Source organism: Sapajus apella, unplaced genomic scaffold (genome assembly GCF_009761245.1).
Source record: "Sapajus apella isolate SASKATOON/1434 unplaced genomic scaffold, GSC_monkey_1.0 scaffold12, whole genome shotgun sequence".
Taxonomy (NCBI): Eukaryota; Metazoa; Chordata; class Mammalia; order Primates; family Cebidae; genus Sapajus; species Sapajus apella.
In genome coordinates, this window is record NW_022436952.1 from 8,169,627 (window position 1) to 8,186,349 (window position 16,723).

At 51.7% G+C, this 16,723-nt stretch overlaps 1 pseudogene; it reads right to left on the reverse strand.

The window, feature by feature from the left end:
• Window positions 1-6,948: 6,948 nt before the first annotated feature.
• On the reverse strand, window positions 6,949-8,066 carry LOC116552631 (annotated as a pseudogene).
• Between the last annotated feature and the right edge of the window lie 8,657 nt (window positions 8,067-16,723).

Below are 16,723 nucleotides of genomic sequence, written 5' to 3' on the forward strand. Positions count from 1 at the left end.
CCCACCTCTGCCTCCCAAAGTGCTGGGATTACAGGCGAGAACTCCTGCACCTGGCCTGGGTATGTCTTCTAAACGTTAGAATTGAAGGAGAGCCTGAGGCGTGGTGGACTCAGCTGCCCAGGTGATGGAGCCTTGGTTTTCACATAAAAGCGGCAGGGGAAATTTAGATGTGGTTTAGGGCCGACCCAGCCCAGCCACTTTTCTACAAGCTCCTGCCCACACTAGCTAAGGCTGTAGAAGGTCAGTCTCCCTGGCCAGACATGAACGCAGACTTGGTGATGGCGATTCTCCCCACTGACATCTGGAGGATTGAAGGAGAGTTCTCCCCACCCCACCCATTCCCCTCCTGGACCTGTCCTTGGATGGAAGGATTCTGACCCCCAAAGAAGCAAGGGATTCCAGGCAGGTCCCAGTCCCCAAGGAAAGAATCAACTGGCCCTGAGCAGCCAGGAACAAGTGGCCTGCTGATTGCAACCAGTCAAGGGGCAGCTGATACCACAGGCCAGGGAGGTGAGCGGGGAGAAAGAGGTTTACCCATACTATCATCTGCCTCTCACTATTTGGTGGCTACAAAGATTCTGAAGCCTTTGATCAGGCTGGGGCTCACTTCTGACTGAGCTGTGGAGGCATGACCACAGTCCACCAGCAGGAAAACCGCAGGAGGTGGCGCTTTAGTGTCTGCAGTGCACAGAGGAGGCCTGGAGAGGCCCCACCACATACCCACAGGTGCATAGCTGGGAGGTCATGGGGTGGGGTAGAAGACGCAAGCACCCTGGGGAGCTGGCAGGAGTGTTAGGAGCTGCTTTGCTCCTGGTGGGGGAGGAGGCTCCAGGTTGGTGTGCGGTTGGGGAGTGAACAGTGGTGAACAGAGCCCCTAAGAGAGATGGGAGACTGCTTTGATGGAACCCTCCTCATCAAGACTTATCTCCAAATGCCACCTCCTCCAGGCAGCCTTCCCAGATGTCCTCATCAAAGAGGCTGTCTCCTTCCTCATCCCCATCCCCAACCCTCAGCACACAGACCATACCAAGTCCCGTCTTCCAGCCTGAGTGGGGCCCTGCCCTGCCTGTCTCCCCCAGCACTGACTGGCATCTGAGTGGCAGGGGTGGATGGGCTCCTTGGGCTCTCCTCCAGGGAGCCCCACGTGGACTTTGTGCAGGGTAGCTGCTCACCAGCACCCTGGCCAACTAGAGAGGAGCTTCACGCACCCCTGGCCAGCCCAAGCTCCCCTTGGGAAAGCTCCGTGACAGGTGAGGTCTGGCCCGAGCCAAGGTTTCAGAGTCTGCAGTCTCCAAATGGTGAGAGGCAAATGAGGACTGTGGGTAAACTCCTCACTCATCTCCCTGGCCGCAGTATCAGCTCCCCAGCCTGCTGCCTCCTAGACTTCCTGAGGGAGGGAGGGTGGCAGAGAGCAGAAGCCTGGGAGAGACAGGATCTTCAGAAGTTGGGGGAGGAAAAGGAGAGGCGGGGCTGGGCAGGGGTGTTTAGAGCTCCCACGAAGGCCGCACTGTCCCCCAAAGCCCTGAAGCCTGGGTGGACCTGTCCTCGCTGCCCCGGCTTAGTACTTGCAAAAGGTGTGGAAGGACCAGCCAGTTGCCCCATCCTGGATGCGCAGGAATTGGGGACCCCTCCCACCTCCCCGCTCCCACCCTCCCCTGTGGTCCAGTGTTGGCCTGGAAAGTCCTGTCGGGGAGGAGAGGTGGTGGATGGGTAGATCCCGTCCTTTGCCCCCGAGGCACCTAGAGTATCTCAGGCTGACAGCCCTTCCCAGACTGACCAGGAGACAGAATGAGGGCTCCCCAGGGGCAGATGAGACAGCTCCCCCATTGTCCTCAGGGGCTGATGGGGCCAGGGAGCAGGTGATTACCCACTCAGGAGAGGCGTGGTTGAAATCCAGCTTTATCTCCTTAAACCTCACTCAGGGGGAGAGGGAGACTGTTTGTTCCTATGTTTCCACCCCAAACGTCCCAGGGCAGGGGTGGAGGCCTGAAAAGGACAGGGAAGGCTGAGGGTCTGGGCCCTTGACATGCCAAGGACATCGGCCACTACCTCGCCTGGCCTGGTTCCCCTCCTCCCTCCAAACCTCTTTTGAGCGAGTGGCACCTGGATTCCTGTCCCAGCCTGTCTGTGCAGACAGGAGAGATGAAGAGAGAGGGGGACAGAGAGGGAGAGGGAGACAGGAATAGGAGCAGGAGGTGGGTCACGGAGGCAGAGCACATGGAGCAGGGGAGACTCCCAGAGGGACGTGGGCAGGGCCTGGAGTGGGGCCTGGCTGCGCAGCTTGGGGGGCGGCACAGGCCTGATTGTTGGGCACCTACCACAGCCTCCCCGGACCCTCCAGTAGTTTGGGTGTGGGATGCAGCCATGTGCCTTGGGAAGTGGCCAGTGGGCCCAGGGCAGTGGCCCCATTTCTGTCAAGCTCCTTGGGTATTTTTTCCTGTCGGCTCTGCCTCTAGGGACCGTTTTCCGCCCAGGATGTAAGGCAGGCAGCAGCTTGTCTGACCCAGCCTGGCCCTGGGGGAGCCCCCATTCTTGGGGGCTGGATAATCTGAGCCAGGGAGACAAGAGACACTGCTCCCACCCCTATCTTGGGAGCCTGGAAGAACAAGACAAGAGACTACTCCTGGCCCTCGCTTCTCTATCTCTCCTTGGGGAGCAGGCCATGAGCATCTAGGGCACAGCCAGATTCCTGGCAGGCGGGTGGGCTGGGGGAGGGATCACAGCAGGCAGTGGGCTACTGTTCTCCTGCGCCACCTCCCCCAGGCAGGACAAGCCAGGCGCCTGCCTCCTCTGGCCTCCCCTCCCTGTGTCCAAGGCTTGCTTGCCTGAGTGAGGCATGAGTAAAGGACACAGTCCGGGGCCTGACCAAGGGCCTTGGCTGCAGGCCCAGCGCTAAGAACACTGTAAATATTTGGGGGCATTAATGATGCTCCTTCTCCCCAGCCAACTCTCTCCTGCAACCCAGAAGGCTTACGGGAGGGGGCCACGGTGTCCAGCCCCCTGCCTCTGAGCTGAGACAGCATCAAGGACCTAGGGGTCCAGACTGCAGGGTCCTTGACTGGGTTTGGCCACAGGCAGGAGAACCGTCTCCGTCTCGAGGGGGCCGCACCCTCTCAGCCATCCCCCTGCCTCCAGCCCAGCCAGCATCTCCTCCAGCCTGGACACCTGAGCCTTCCCTCTCAGGCACAGAATCCCTTGTTAATGAATGTTCTTTCTGAAATATAGTTTCTGCCCTTCCAGGACCCCCTTCCATGGTTCTGGGATGGCAATGAATGGGTCTGCCCTTTGGGAAGTTAACGGTGCTCCTCACCCCACCCTGCTGCACCCTCTCCTGGAGAGCTTCTGCCTGCTGTCACCCTGTCCAAGGGCTCAATCCTGGTGGATATCCCTAAACTCCTTGGGGTCCCCTTCTCTGTCCTAGTAGAAGCCTGGAGCGGGCCCAGCCTCTCGGCCTTTCCTGACATTTACTCCTCTCCTGTGGCCTCAGATCAAGACAAGGATGTCTTTTGAAAGAAGTCTCTGAACACTTACCATACCAGGCAGCTGGGAATTTTGAGGTCGTCTCAGGGTGTTCCCGGGCTCCACTCCTAGGGCCCTGGGAGAGGCCGTGGATGCGGGGCTGCACTGGGCTGGGCTGTGGAGCAGGAGAGCTGGAAGAAGGTGGCCGTATGTACTTTTCCGATCTTCCTCCCCTGTCCAGAACTCGATTTCTAATCTAGTTTCATGAGACTCCTTTGGCCCACTTCCTTGGATAAAACTGAGCAAGCTATTGAAATCCTCTAAGGCTCATTTTCCTCATCTGTCAAATGGGGAAACGAGGATTTTTTTAAGCGTAGGATGAGATATGCAGCAAAGCGCTTAGCACAAGGTAGTATATGTAGTAAGTACTCAATAAATGGCAACCAGGATGACTAAGACTTTTAAGACAAAGGCTAGGCTGGGCGCAGTGGCTCACAGCTGTAATCCCAGCACTTTGAGAGGTCGAGGCGGGTAGATCATAAGGTCAGGAGATTGAGATCATCCTGGCCAATATGGTGAAACTCCGCCTCTACTAAAATACAAAAACCTAGCCAGGTGTGGTGGTGAGCACCGGTAATCCCAGCTACTCGTGAGGCTGAAGCAGAAGAATCGCTTGAACTCAGGAGGCAGAGATTGCAGTGAGCCGAGATTGCACCACTGCACTCCAGCCTGATGATAGAATGAGACTCTGTCTCAAAAAAAAAAAAAAAAAAAAGACTTAAAGGCCAATTTTCCTTCTCCAAGTTCCCTTAGCTCCACGCTCCAGGCATGTTTCTCATGGCCTGGGAGAAAGAGAGCTGTTCTAGAAGGCGGCAACTTGGGACGGGACAAGACACTGCTGCAGCCCGACTGGCCCTGATAGGGCCAACCTGCTTCACCCACTGTTGCCTCTGCCGCCAGGATTACCGTACGCCCCCAGGTTCGATGCCTTCCTCCCACGCCCACTAGCCTGGCAAGTCTGGTGCCCATCCCACTTCCAGGAAGAGGGAGATAAACACAGCTGGGGTGGACAAGGGCCCCCAGCATCCTCTCCGGACGCAATGAAGCAGTCAGGGGCTCCAGGATGGATCAGGGCGGATCTGGGAATTCCTAAGACTCAGGTCAGGGAGTGCAGGGAGAGAAGCAGCTCCCCTTCCTAGAGGGGAGGCGAGAAGTGGCAGGGTAGTCCCCGCTGAACACTGTGCTCGAAGCCCTACCACCCCTGCCTCCACACCTGGTGGGTGTGAAGTGGTATCTCAGTATGGTTTGAGTTGCATTTCCTTGATGACTAATGATATTGAGCATCTTTTTGTATGCCTTTTGGCCGTCTGTATATCTTCTTTGGAGAAATGTCTATTCAGATCCTTTTTTACCACCTCACTGGCACAAAGCCACTAGGCTGTCCTCCTGCTTCCATGTCCCCACCACAGCCTGGCGTCCCTCTCGGTGCAGCTCACCAGGCCCTTTCCCTGCTTGAACCTTCAATGGCTCCCCACTGCTTGCAGCCAAACTTGCTAAATTGTGCTCTGTGAAAAGCATTTTGTGAGAGGTTAGGAGAGGTTCCTCGGTTGAACCAGGGTCAAAGTTTTGGAACATGATGTATACCCGAACCTGCTCCAGGACTCTGCCAATGCACATTAGCACATGCAAGGCTCAGAGAAATCCCAAAGCAAACAATACCCTCTTTGTTTTCTTGTTTATAGACAGGGTCTCGCTATATCGCTAACATGACGCTGGATTCAAACTCCTGGGCTCAAGGGATCCTCCTGCCACAGCCTCCTGAGCAGCTGGGACTATAGGCATGGGCTTCTGTCACGTGGTAATGCCTAGCAACAGCCCTCTTCTTAGCATTTCCCAAACTTGTTTGATGATAGATTCATACCCCTTGCTTGTGTTTATTTTTTATAGCCTTATGGAAATATAATTCACATATTATACAAGTATTCATTTAAAGCGTACAGTTTGGCCAGGCATGGTGGCTCATGCCTGTAAGCCTAGCACTTTGAGAGGCCAAGGCAGAAGAATCACTTGTGACCAGGAGTTCAAGACCAGCCTGAGCAAAATAATGAGATGCTGTCTCTACAAAAAAAAAAAAAAAAAAAAAAGTATTTAGTTTTATTTTAGGCTCTGAGGTACCTGTGCAGGATGTGCAGGTTTGTTACACAGGTGAACATGTGCCCATGGTGATTTGCTGCTCCTGTCAACCCATCACCTGAGTAATAAGCCCAGCATGCATCAGTTACCTTTCCTGATGCTCTCGCTCCCCTCACCCTCTCCCCTGTCAAGCCTCAGTATGTGTTGCCTCCCTTCTTGTGTCCATGTGTTCTCATTGTTCAGCTCCCACTTATGAGTGAGAACATGCAGTGTTTGGTTTCCTGTTCCAGTGTTAGTTTGCTGAGAATAATGGCTTCCAGCTCCATCCATGTCCCTGCAAAGGACATGATCTCATTCCTTTTCATGGCTGCATAATATTCCATGGTATATATGTACCATGTTTTCTTTATTCATTCTATCATCGATGGGCATTTGGGTTGATTCCATGTCTTTGCTATTGTGAATCGTGCTGCAGTGAACATACGTGTTCATGTACCTTTATAATAGAATGATTTGTATTCCTTTGGGTATATACCCAGTAATGGGATTACTAGCTCAAATGATATTTCTGGTTCTAGGTCTTCGAGGAATCGCCCCACTGTCTTCCACACTGGTTGAACTAATTTACATTCCCACCCACAATGTAAAAGTTCGTATCTCTCTGCGGCCTCCCCAGCATCTATTGTTTCTCGATGTTTTAATAATTGCTGTTCTGCCTAGCATGAGATAGTATCTCACTGTGGTTTTGCTTTGCATTTCTCTAATGATCAGTGGTGTCGGGCTTTTTTTTGTTTGCTGGCCACATAAATGAATTCTTTTGAGAAGTGTCTGTTCGTGTCCTTTGTCCACTTTTTAATGAGGTTATTTGTTTTTTTCCTGTAAATTTGTTTAAGTTCCTTGCAGACACTGGATATTAGACCTCTCTGATGGATAGGCTGCGAAAATTTTCTCCCATTCTGTAGGTTGTTGGTTCGGTCTGAAGATCGTTTCTTTTGCTGTGCAGAAGCTCTTAAGTTCAATTCCCATTTGCCAATATTTGCTTTTGTTACAATTGCTTTTAATGGTTTTGTCATGAAACCTTCACCCATGTCTGTGTCCTAGATGGCACTGTCTAGATTTTCTCCTAGGGTTTTTTTTTTTTTTTTTTTGAGTGTATAAGTTTATTGAGTAAAAACAAAATCAATGTCAGACACATTATATTTGATTGGGTTCAAATTTGGCTGACGTCCAAATGCAGCAGAGAACCGAGGGGAGGAGGGGACACCGTGTTGCTGGCAAGGGGACACTGAACGAAACAGTTTTCCTTTCATTGTAAAAGCCGGTATCACATAGCCGGTGTGAGTCAATTAACCAAGGCAGGGACTCAGCGTTTCCCGAGCAGGGGGAAAACCAAAGTAAGCAGAGAAGCTTCCATAGAGGAGAGGGCCAGAACACAGAGACAAAGCTGCAGCAGAGGCCGGCTGGAGAACAGTGGTCCGATCTGCTGCGTCACTTGGGGAACACGGTGACCACTTCCTAGCCCTTGGGTGGTGTGACTCACTCCCAGGCATGCTTCTCAGGGTAGATTTGATCCTCCACAAAGAAATGGCTCTTCTGTTTCAACTCAGTGCCACAGTCAGTGCATACGTAACACTCGGGGTAGCAGTGACAGTCCTGAAGTTTCACAAACACACGACAATCCCAGGGCCACATCTGTCACACATAGGCAATTTCCAAGCATTTCCAATCGACGCAGCCACTTTAGTGACAGGAGCTTTAACCCTTCCGAATCCTGAGGCTTGTTGGGATCCCCTTTTTATTCAGATTCCAGGATTTCCTGCAAAACCAAGAAAGACGTGGACTGTTTCAGGGACTCATTCAACTGCTGTTTCTCCTGAAGCATCTTGTAAACTTCAGATTCTTTGTCGATGACAAGACCGCTTGGAGGCTGAGCATGGTCTAAGGGTCTGCTGTTCGCCTCCACCTGGCTGGCGGCAACAGTCTTACTCCCGGGCCTTGTTGAACTTGGAGATACTTTCAGAAGAGTAGAGGCCAGCTGGGTTGTTGTACTGGTTTGTGATGACCCTGGCAGTAGTGTTGGAGGTGGGCAAGGCAGTAAAGGGCGTAGCACTTCAGTTGTGGGCTCTTCCTGTGTGCAGGACCTCTGGGGTTCAGAGGCTTAATTCATCTTGCATGGATGCACTTCCCGTCCCCCGTCACCAGAGGAGACCAGACTTTATGTTTGGATCTGGCTAAGTGAGAGTCATGTAGTCTGTGCAGCCTTTGATTCTGTTCTGAACTTCCAAGCGCGTCATATTGCTGGTATTTTCCGAATCAATGGCTGTGATTACATCTCCGATACATAAATTAGCTGGAGCCACCTTGCTTCCAGGAGTGACGCAGGAAATGGCGAGAGGCCGTTCAAAGGCCTTGCTGCCCACGAGGTGGAAGCCCCATGGGTCTAGGCCCTAGAGGACGATCTGCGGGGTGGTCATGGCATGGCTGTGGCTGGCGATGACCCTCGGAGACAGACGGGCAGGACGTGTCATGGCGTGCAGAGCTCCCCTGGCAGCTGTCGGAAAAAGAAGACCCTCTAGGGGGGCTTTTTATAGTTTGGGGTTTTACATTTAAGTCTTTAACCTGAGTGGTCGGGTGAAGTGGCTCATGCCTGTAATCTCAGCACTTTGGGAGGCTGAGGATCACCTGAGGCCAGGAGTTCGAGGCCAGCCTGGCTAACGTGGTGAAACCCTGTCTCTACTAAAAATACAAAAATTAACTGGGTGTTGTGGTGGGCGCCTGTAATCCCAGCTACATAAGAGGCTGAGGCAGGAGAACCGTTTGAACCCAGGTGGTGGAGATTACAGTGAACCAAGATCTTGCCACTGTTCTCCAGCCTGGGTGACAGAGCAAGACTCCATCTCAAAAAAAAAAAAAAGGAGAAGAAAAGAAAAACCTTTTGAGTTATTTTTGTATAAGGTGTAAGGAAGGGGTCCAGTTTTAATTTTTTGCATGTGGCTAGCCAATTCTCCCAGCACCATTTCTTAAATAGAGAACACTTCCTCAGTGTTTGTTTTTGTCAGGTTTGTTGAAGATCAGATGGTTGTAAATGTGTGGTCTTATTTCTGAGTTCTCTATTCTGTTCCATTGTTCTATGTGTCTGTTTTTGTACCAGTGCCATGCTGTTTTGGTTACTGTAGCCCTGTAGTATAGTTTGATGTAGGGTAACATGATACCTCCAGCTTTGTTCTTTTTGCTTAGGATTGTCTTGGCTCTATAAGCTCTTTCTTGGGTCCATATGAATTTTAAAATCCTTTTTTCGAATTCTGTGAAGAATGTCAATGGTAGTTTGATGGGAATAGCATTAAATCTATAAAGTACTTTCATCAGTATGGCCATTTTTATGATATTGATTTTTCCTATCCATGAACCTGGAATGTTTTTGTTTGTGTCCTCTCTGATTTTCTTGAGCGAGCTTGGTGGCACAGAACTATAGTCCCAGCTACTCAGGAGGCAGGAGGATCGCTTGAGCCTGGGAGTTGGAGGCTGCAGTGAGCTATGATCACACCATTGCACTCCAACCTGGGTGACAGAGTGAGACCCTGTCTCAAAAAAAAAAAATAAAGTGCACAATTTGATAGTTTTTAGAATATTCACAGATATATGCAACTAACATTACAATCAATTTTAGAACATTTTCATTACCCTGAAAAGAAACCCTATGCATTTTAGCTATCACCCTGGAATCAACACCCTCCTTTCCCTGCTCTCAACCCTAGGCAACTACTAAGCTGCTTTCTGTCTCTGTATTTGCCTGTTCTGAAGAGTTTATATGAATGAAGTCATACTATATGTGGCCTTTTGGACCTGGCTTCTCAAACTCAGCATCATGTTTTCAAGGTTCATTCATACTGTAGCGTGTGTCAACGTGCTGTGCCACATGCTGCTTCTCCATCCTTCAGTTGATAGGTACTTAGGTTGTTCCCCTTGGGGGCTATTATAAACAATGTTGCTGTATCCATTCATGTACAGGATTTTTGTGGTTTTATGAGATGCAGTCTCACTCTGTCACCCAGGCTGGAGTGCAGCAGCACAATCTCAGCTCACGGTAACCACTGCCTCGCGGGTTCCAGGTTCCAGGGTCTCCTGCCTCAGCCTCCTGAGTAACTGAAATTACAGGTGTGTGCCACCACATCCAGTTAATTTTTGTAATTTTAGTAGAGACAGGGCTCTGACTGTGTTGGTCAGGCTGGTTTCGTACTCCTGATCTCAGGTGATCCACCTGTCTAGGCCTCCCAAAGTGCTGGGATTACAGGCATGAGCCACCGCACCAGCCCTCATGTACTGGTTTTAGTGTGGATGCGTTTTCATTTTTCTTGCGTATATACCTATGAGTGAAATTGCTGGGTCAGATGATAACTCTATTTGAGGAAATGCCGCACTATGCTTTGAAGGAATTGCGCCATTCTACAAGGGTTCCAATTTCTCCACATCTTCACTAACACTTTTTTTTTTTTCTTTTTTTTGAGATGGAGTCTGGCTCTGTCACCCAGGCTGGAATGCAACCTTTCGAGTAGCTGGGATTACAGGCAAGCGCCACCGCACCTGGCTAATTTTTGTGTTTTCAGTCGAGATGGGGTTTTGCCATGTTAGCCAGGCTGGTCTTGAACTCCTGGCCTCAGGTGATCCGCCCACCTCAGCCTCACTAATTGCTGGGATTACAGGCAGGAGTCACCACACCTGGCCATTGCTAACACCTTTTATCTAACTTTTTGGTTCTAGCCATCCTTGTGAGTATGAGGTTGTGTCTTTTTTTTTTTTTTTTTTTTGAGACGGAGTTTCGCTCTTGTTACCCAGGCTGGAGTGCAATGGCGCGATCTCGGCTCACCGCAACCTCCGCCTCCTGGGTTCAGGCAATTCTCCTGCCTCAGCCTCCTGAGTAGCTGGGACTACAGGCACGCGCCACCATGCCCAGCTAATTTTTTGTAGTTTTAGTAGAGACGGGGTTTCACCATGTTGACCAGGATGGTCTCGATCTCTTGACCTTGTGATCCACCCGCCTCGGCCTCCCACAGTGCTGGGATTACAGGCGTGAGCCACCGCGCCCGGCCTGAGGCTGTGTCTTATTATAGTTTTGTTTTGCATTTCCCTGAAGACTAATAGTGTTGAACATTTTTTAATGTGCCTATTGGCGATTTCTGTATCTTCTCTGAAGAAAGATCGGTCTATTCAGATCCTTTGCCTGTTTTAAAATTGGGTCATCTTTCTATCACTGAGTTATAAGAGTTCTTAATATGTGCTAGATACAAGTCCCTGATCAGATATTCATCTTACAAATATTTCACTCCATCTGTGGGTGTCTATTTCGATAGAGTTCAGTTTATCTATTTCTTTTGTTTCTTGTACTTTTGGTATTATAGCTAAGAAGCCATTGCGAAATCCAAAATCACAAAGATTTACTCGTGTTTTCTTCTAAGAATTTTATAGGTTTAGGGCCTGGCATGGTGGCTTATGCCTGAAATCTCAGCACTTTGAGAGGCTGAGGTGGGCGGCAGATCACTTGAGGTCAGTAGTTCAAGACCAGCCTGGCCGACTTGGGGAAACCCCTACTAAAAATACACAAATTAGCTGGGTACAGTGGTGTGCACCTATAATCCCCGCTACTTAGGAGGCTGAGGCAAGAGGATCGCATGAAACCAGGAGGAGGTTGTGGTGAGCTGAGATGATGCCACCACACTCCAGACTGGGCAACAGAGCAAGACTCCGTCTCAAAAAAAAAAAAAAATAATAATTTTATAGATTTAGCACTTATATTTAGGGCTTTGATCCATTTTGGGTTAACTTTTGTATGTGGCCTGAGGTTAGGGTCCACCTCATTCTCTTGCTTATTGATATCCTCCTTGTATCTTTACAAAACATCCAATAGTATCTTATGGGACTCTGGTGCTCCAGGAAACGCTAACTGCAAAATGTTGATGAGGTCCAAGTTTCTTAGTCTGGCACAAGGCATCTCACCATCTGCTCTCAACTTGCCTTTTCCCAGTTTCTCTGGACTGGCCTCTTACTGTTCTCTAGACTTGTACTGGGTTTTCCTGTCTCCGTGCCTTAGTGTGTGCTGTTCTGACGGTCACCCCCACCTCAAGCACACATCTTTGCCTGCTGAAATTGCTTCATCCCGGTTCCTCCCCATGCAGGGCCATCCCTGGGGCCTCAGCCTAGCTTTCTCCGTTCCCTTGGAGGGAGCATTGGGAATGAGAGGCAGCAGGCAGCCAGGGGCGCAGGGTGGGCCTGGTGGAAGGGCCCCAGGTCAGTTCATTTAATAATGGCCAACATTTATTGAGTGCTCAACATGCACCCGAGATTTTTTCTAAGAATATTATTTGTGTTATCTTATTTAATTCTTGCAGTGACCCTATGAGGAATATACTCCTTTATACCCAATTTACAGATGAGGAAATCGGTGCTCAAGGTGGTCAGGTAACTTGCCTGTGGTTATGCAATTAGCAAGTGATCGGGGAAGAACTTGAACCCAGGCCATCTGACTTGAGAGTCCCTGGTTTTAACAAGTCACTACCGTCCCGTCAGTCTTTGCTTACCCCTGCAAGTCTGCCCACTGTATTTGCACTAAAGTCCGTTTACTGAGCTTCCCCCGTATTCCACTGAAATAACAAGTGAGTGAGTGAGTAAAATGAATAGAACTGCACTGTCAGAGTTGGAAGGGACCCAAGTAGTGGTATCCATTCCACAATGACCCGACGTGGTGGGTGGGGAGGCTTCTGCAACTCCTCCAGGGTCACAAGGTAGGGACAGAGGCCGCGTCAGGACCCAGGTCTCTGCCCCTTCTACCAGGCAGTTTTGACAATGTGCTGGTGCCCCCATGCAACACATCACTGGAGTATCTCCTCTGATTCAGGCTCTGATCTGAGCTCAGACGGAGGCAAACAGGACAAGACCCCTGGGACCCTGGCCTGTCTCCCTCCTCCAGGGAAGCGGGGTTAGGCCTGGCAGAGCTGCTCCTGGGCTTTAGGACCCTCCTGGTTCCTCCCCATGCAGGGCCATCCCTGGAGCCGAGGCTGGCTTTCTCCGTTCCCTTGGAGGGAGCATCGGGAATGAGAGGCGGCAGGCAGCCAGGGTTGCAGGGCGGGCCGGGCGGAAGGGCCCGGGTCAGTTCATTTCCTGGCACCGTTGTTTGCCGCATGCCCCTGGCTTCTGGTGGCTGTTTCCGCCACGCCCACAGTGTCCCTCCCTGGCTGAGTGGGCAGCTGGCCTGGGCTGGAATTCTCCCACATCCTCGGCCTCCGTTGTCTCTTTGCTGGGCCCACTCTCGGAACCCAGCAGATCTTGGGGAAAGTTCTGCGCCTCACACTGCGCGTGACCTTGGGCATGTCACTTTGCCAGTCCGGGCCTTCGTTTCCTCTTCTGGAAAAGGAGAAAACGTGACTGATCTCACAGGCTTGTCATGAAGAATCAAGTATAATACACATGAAGGGGCGACACAGTGACATTCCCAAGAAAAACAAGTATCCCAGCCGGGCGCAGTGGCTCATATCTGTAGTCCCAGCACTTTGGGAGGCCGAGGCAGGCGGATCCCAAGGTCAAGAGATCGAGACCATCCCAACCAACATGGAGAAACCACATCTCTACTAAAAAAATACAAAAATTAGCTGGGCGTGGTGGCGCGTGCCTGTAGTCCCAGCTACTTGGGAGGCTGAGGCGGGAGAATTGCTTGAACCAGGGAGGCGGAGGTTGCAGTGAGCCAAGATTGTGCCACTGCACTCCAGCCTGTGCGACAGAGCGAGACTCCATCGCAAAAAACAAACAACAACAAAAAAACCCGCCTATCCCTTTTTCTCTGCCTACCTCTCCCATTTCCCCCAGTCTTCCAGGATGCCCCTCCCCCTTGGTCCCCATCCCTGTGTTGCAGTCTCAGTCTGAGCCCTGTAGAGCCTTTTCTGGGGTCCTCTGTGATGAGGACACCTTCCTCAGGTACTGATGCCTCTGCTAGCTCCTGGGTATCCATAGAAACACCCAAGCCCACTGATGGGACCTGAGGGGACCCATGTGGACATTGTGAATGTTTCAATGGACCAGAGGAGGTTCATTTTGAACACATCATTAATCTCTGTCCAAGCAGAACACTGTAGTAGCAGCCATTGGCAGATGGAGAAAGAGGTTCTGAGCTGGCTTTCCTGGAGGTCTGGGCTCTTGGCAGAGAGACAGGCACTGCCACCCCCTGCCACCATGGCCACCATCTTCCCAATAGAAAATAACATTTATTTTCTATTTATTTTACTATGTGATGGGCACTATGTGAGTCTTCATTTACTCTCCACAAGGCTTCTATGATTGGGGTGTAATTATTAGCTCCATTTTACAGATAGAGAAACTGAGGCACAGAGAGCTGAAGGAACTTCACCCAAGCTAATAGGTGACACAATGTGGTGCATGCTCTATCGGAGGGAGAAACAGAGCTATGCTGCACTGGAAAGCATCTGTTAAGACTTGGGAAGCCTGGAAGATGGTGAATTTCAGTTGGCCTTGAAGGAGGGGGAGCGGTCAACAAGGGAGAAGAAGCTAGAGAGTGGTAGGCACAGGGCCAGCCAAGCAAAGGCCGGGAGAAAGCAGCAAGCAGGTGTTTGGGGCATGAAGACCTGCCTCACAGGCCGGGGCTGTGTGGAGAGTGGAGGACAAGGGCCAAAGGTGAGCGGGGTGATTTGCAAAGGACCTCAAACTCCAGGCTGGGGAGCTGGGCTTTGGGCTTGTTTCTGCAAGCTATCCAGGGTTGGGTTTTGAGTGGGGTCAGATCAGGGAATAAGATGGCCTCCTGGAGCCAGGTGACGATTGACTTTAGGGGAGAGGAAGGGAAGGGCACTGTGTGCTGGGCCCAATGCCAGGTGCTTCCCATGGATGGCTCAATTAACCCTCTCCTTGGCCCTGAGAATTGGGCATAGCTATTGTTACCTCTTTGCAGAAAAAACCTGAGGCTCGGAGATGACCAGAGGCCAGTTAGAGGTCACCCCAACGTGCATTGCAGTGGGGGACCCCGCAGCCTGGGGTGGGGCCAGGACACAGGCCACGATTGCACACTGGCAGGGACAGTGGGTGTGCAGTGCCATGAAGCCTTCTCAGGGCATCTGCAGGTGCAGAGAGGAGGGAGGGGCTCTCAGGGATTGAATGAAGTAGAGACCCTTGGAGCTGCAGCCAGAGTCACCAAGAAGCTACAGTGAAAAGGGGGCTGGAAGGGAGAGCAGAGCTGAGGAGCTACAGCCCAAGGTGCAGGTGGTGAGAGGTCTATAGCAACTGGGGATTAGGGCCAGGTGCGGTGGCTGAAGCCTGTTATCCCAGCACTTTGGGAGGTCGAGGTCAGCAGTTTGAGACCAGCCTGGCCAATATGGTAAAACCCCGTCTCTACTAAAAAAATACAAAAACTAGCCGGTTGTGGTGGTGGGTACCTGTAATCCCAGCTACTCTGGAGGCCAAAGAAGGAGAATAACATGAACCCAGGAGGTGGAGGTTGTAGGGAGCCGAGATTGCACCACTGCACTCCAGCCTAGGTGACAGAGTGTCTGTCTCAAAAAAAAAAAAAAAAAAAAAATTGCGGATTAGGAGGGTTATCTTGGGTGAGCTTCCTGTGGGCTCAGCCTGATCACACAAAGCCAGGCTGGCACAGTCAATATGAAAGCCAAGGCCCCAGGGAAAGGCCTCTAAGAATTGTTCTCTGTTCATGGGTCTGGGGTGGACCACCTCGTGGTCCCTCTGGGCTCTGGTCCCTTGTCTAGCTCCAGCCTTACCCTACGGGCTTTGGCAAATTGCCAGCTCCACCTAGCAGGCACTAGAGGTGCTGTTGACTTACTGGCTGTCCTTGCTCCTGCCCTCTTCCCATGTCCCCTACATCCCAGCTGCCACCAGCTCCTGCTCAGCCCATCCCCTAAATGTCCCTCAAGCCTATCTACATCTCCACAGCCCCTTGCCTCTCACCATTTTCACCCCCACATTAGCCCCCAGATGGATCTCCTTGACTCCTGATCAGAGGGAGCTTTGGACCCACAAAGGCTGTCGGCTTATTCTGTCGTGTGAATCCATCCGCTCCCCCTCAGTTCCCAGGCCAGCAAGCTGAAGCCTAAACTCGGGCAGGCAGCAGTGTTTCCCTGAGCACCTTCCTATGTCCCTCATGTGGCTGAGCCTCGGTTTCTGCCCCGCTGCCCTGCTCCTGTTGCATCTGGCTCCCCTCCCTTCTCTCTGCCATGCAGTGAGCTGGGCTCTCACTCTGCCTCTGGGCCACACCTGCCAGGGACACTGCCCAGGGCGGTTCTGCCATTGAAGGCATGGCCCTGACATCCCCCAAGCCCCATCTGACTCCTCCACTCAGAGGGGTCCCCAACGTCTATGACAAGGTGGGGAAGGGGTCCTCCACAGGGAGAAGGCCAAGGCCCTGGAGGATTGTTTTCTGAGGACACGAAAGCCCCTTCATGATTGCACCCCTCCTGCTAACAGTTCTCCAGAGAAGCAGGTGCCACGGGACCAGCTGGAACCCCTGCCCATCCCACCTGCCCCCACTAAATCATTCCTTATCCCAGCTCTTCCTCATGCTCTGGCCCTCCTGACCCCTGACCACCTTCATAGTTGCCTGACTCATTTGTATCCCGGAGCCATAGTCTCTGTGGGCAATGGTGTCACATCCTGCCCCTCCCTGCCAGGGAGCAGCCAGGGGTACTCTGCCAGGTAGGGCTCCTGCTTTTAAACAGGAGCTTTCGGGAGGCAAAGCCCAAACCCATAGGAGGGCTGCCTAATAGTGAGCATGTCTGTGATCCTGGCAGGAAAGGAGAGAGCCATTGTGAGGACGGGGAACTTTTGCTGCCTCCCAGATCAAACTCCCTAAGGGTGCCTTGCCCGGACATCAGACTTGAGGTCCCAAGAACAGGGCACATGCCTCCCCTCTGTCTGCCCTAGGAGAGCTAACTCCTTAGCTTGCCTGACACTTGCAGGCAGGTTTCAAATCAGCAGTAACTGGTCCCACAGGGGTGAGGTCAGCAGTGAGGGGCTTGCCGGAGCTGCGAGGAGGGGTGAGGGCTGAGAGGAGGTTTCAGGGACTGACTTACTCAGGGCCTCGGTCCGTCTAGAGCAGGCATGAAGGAGGAAGTGAGTCAGTGGGCAC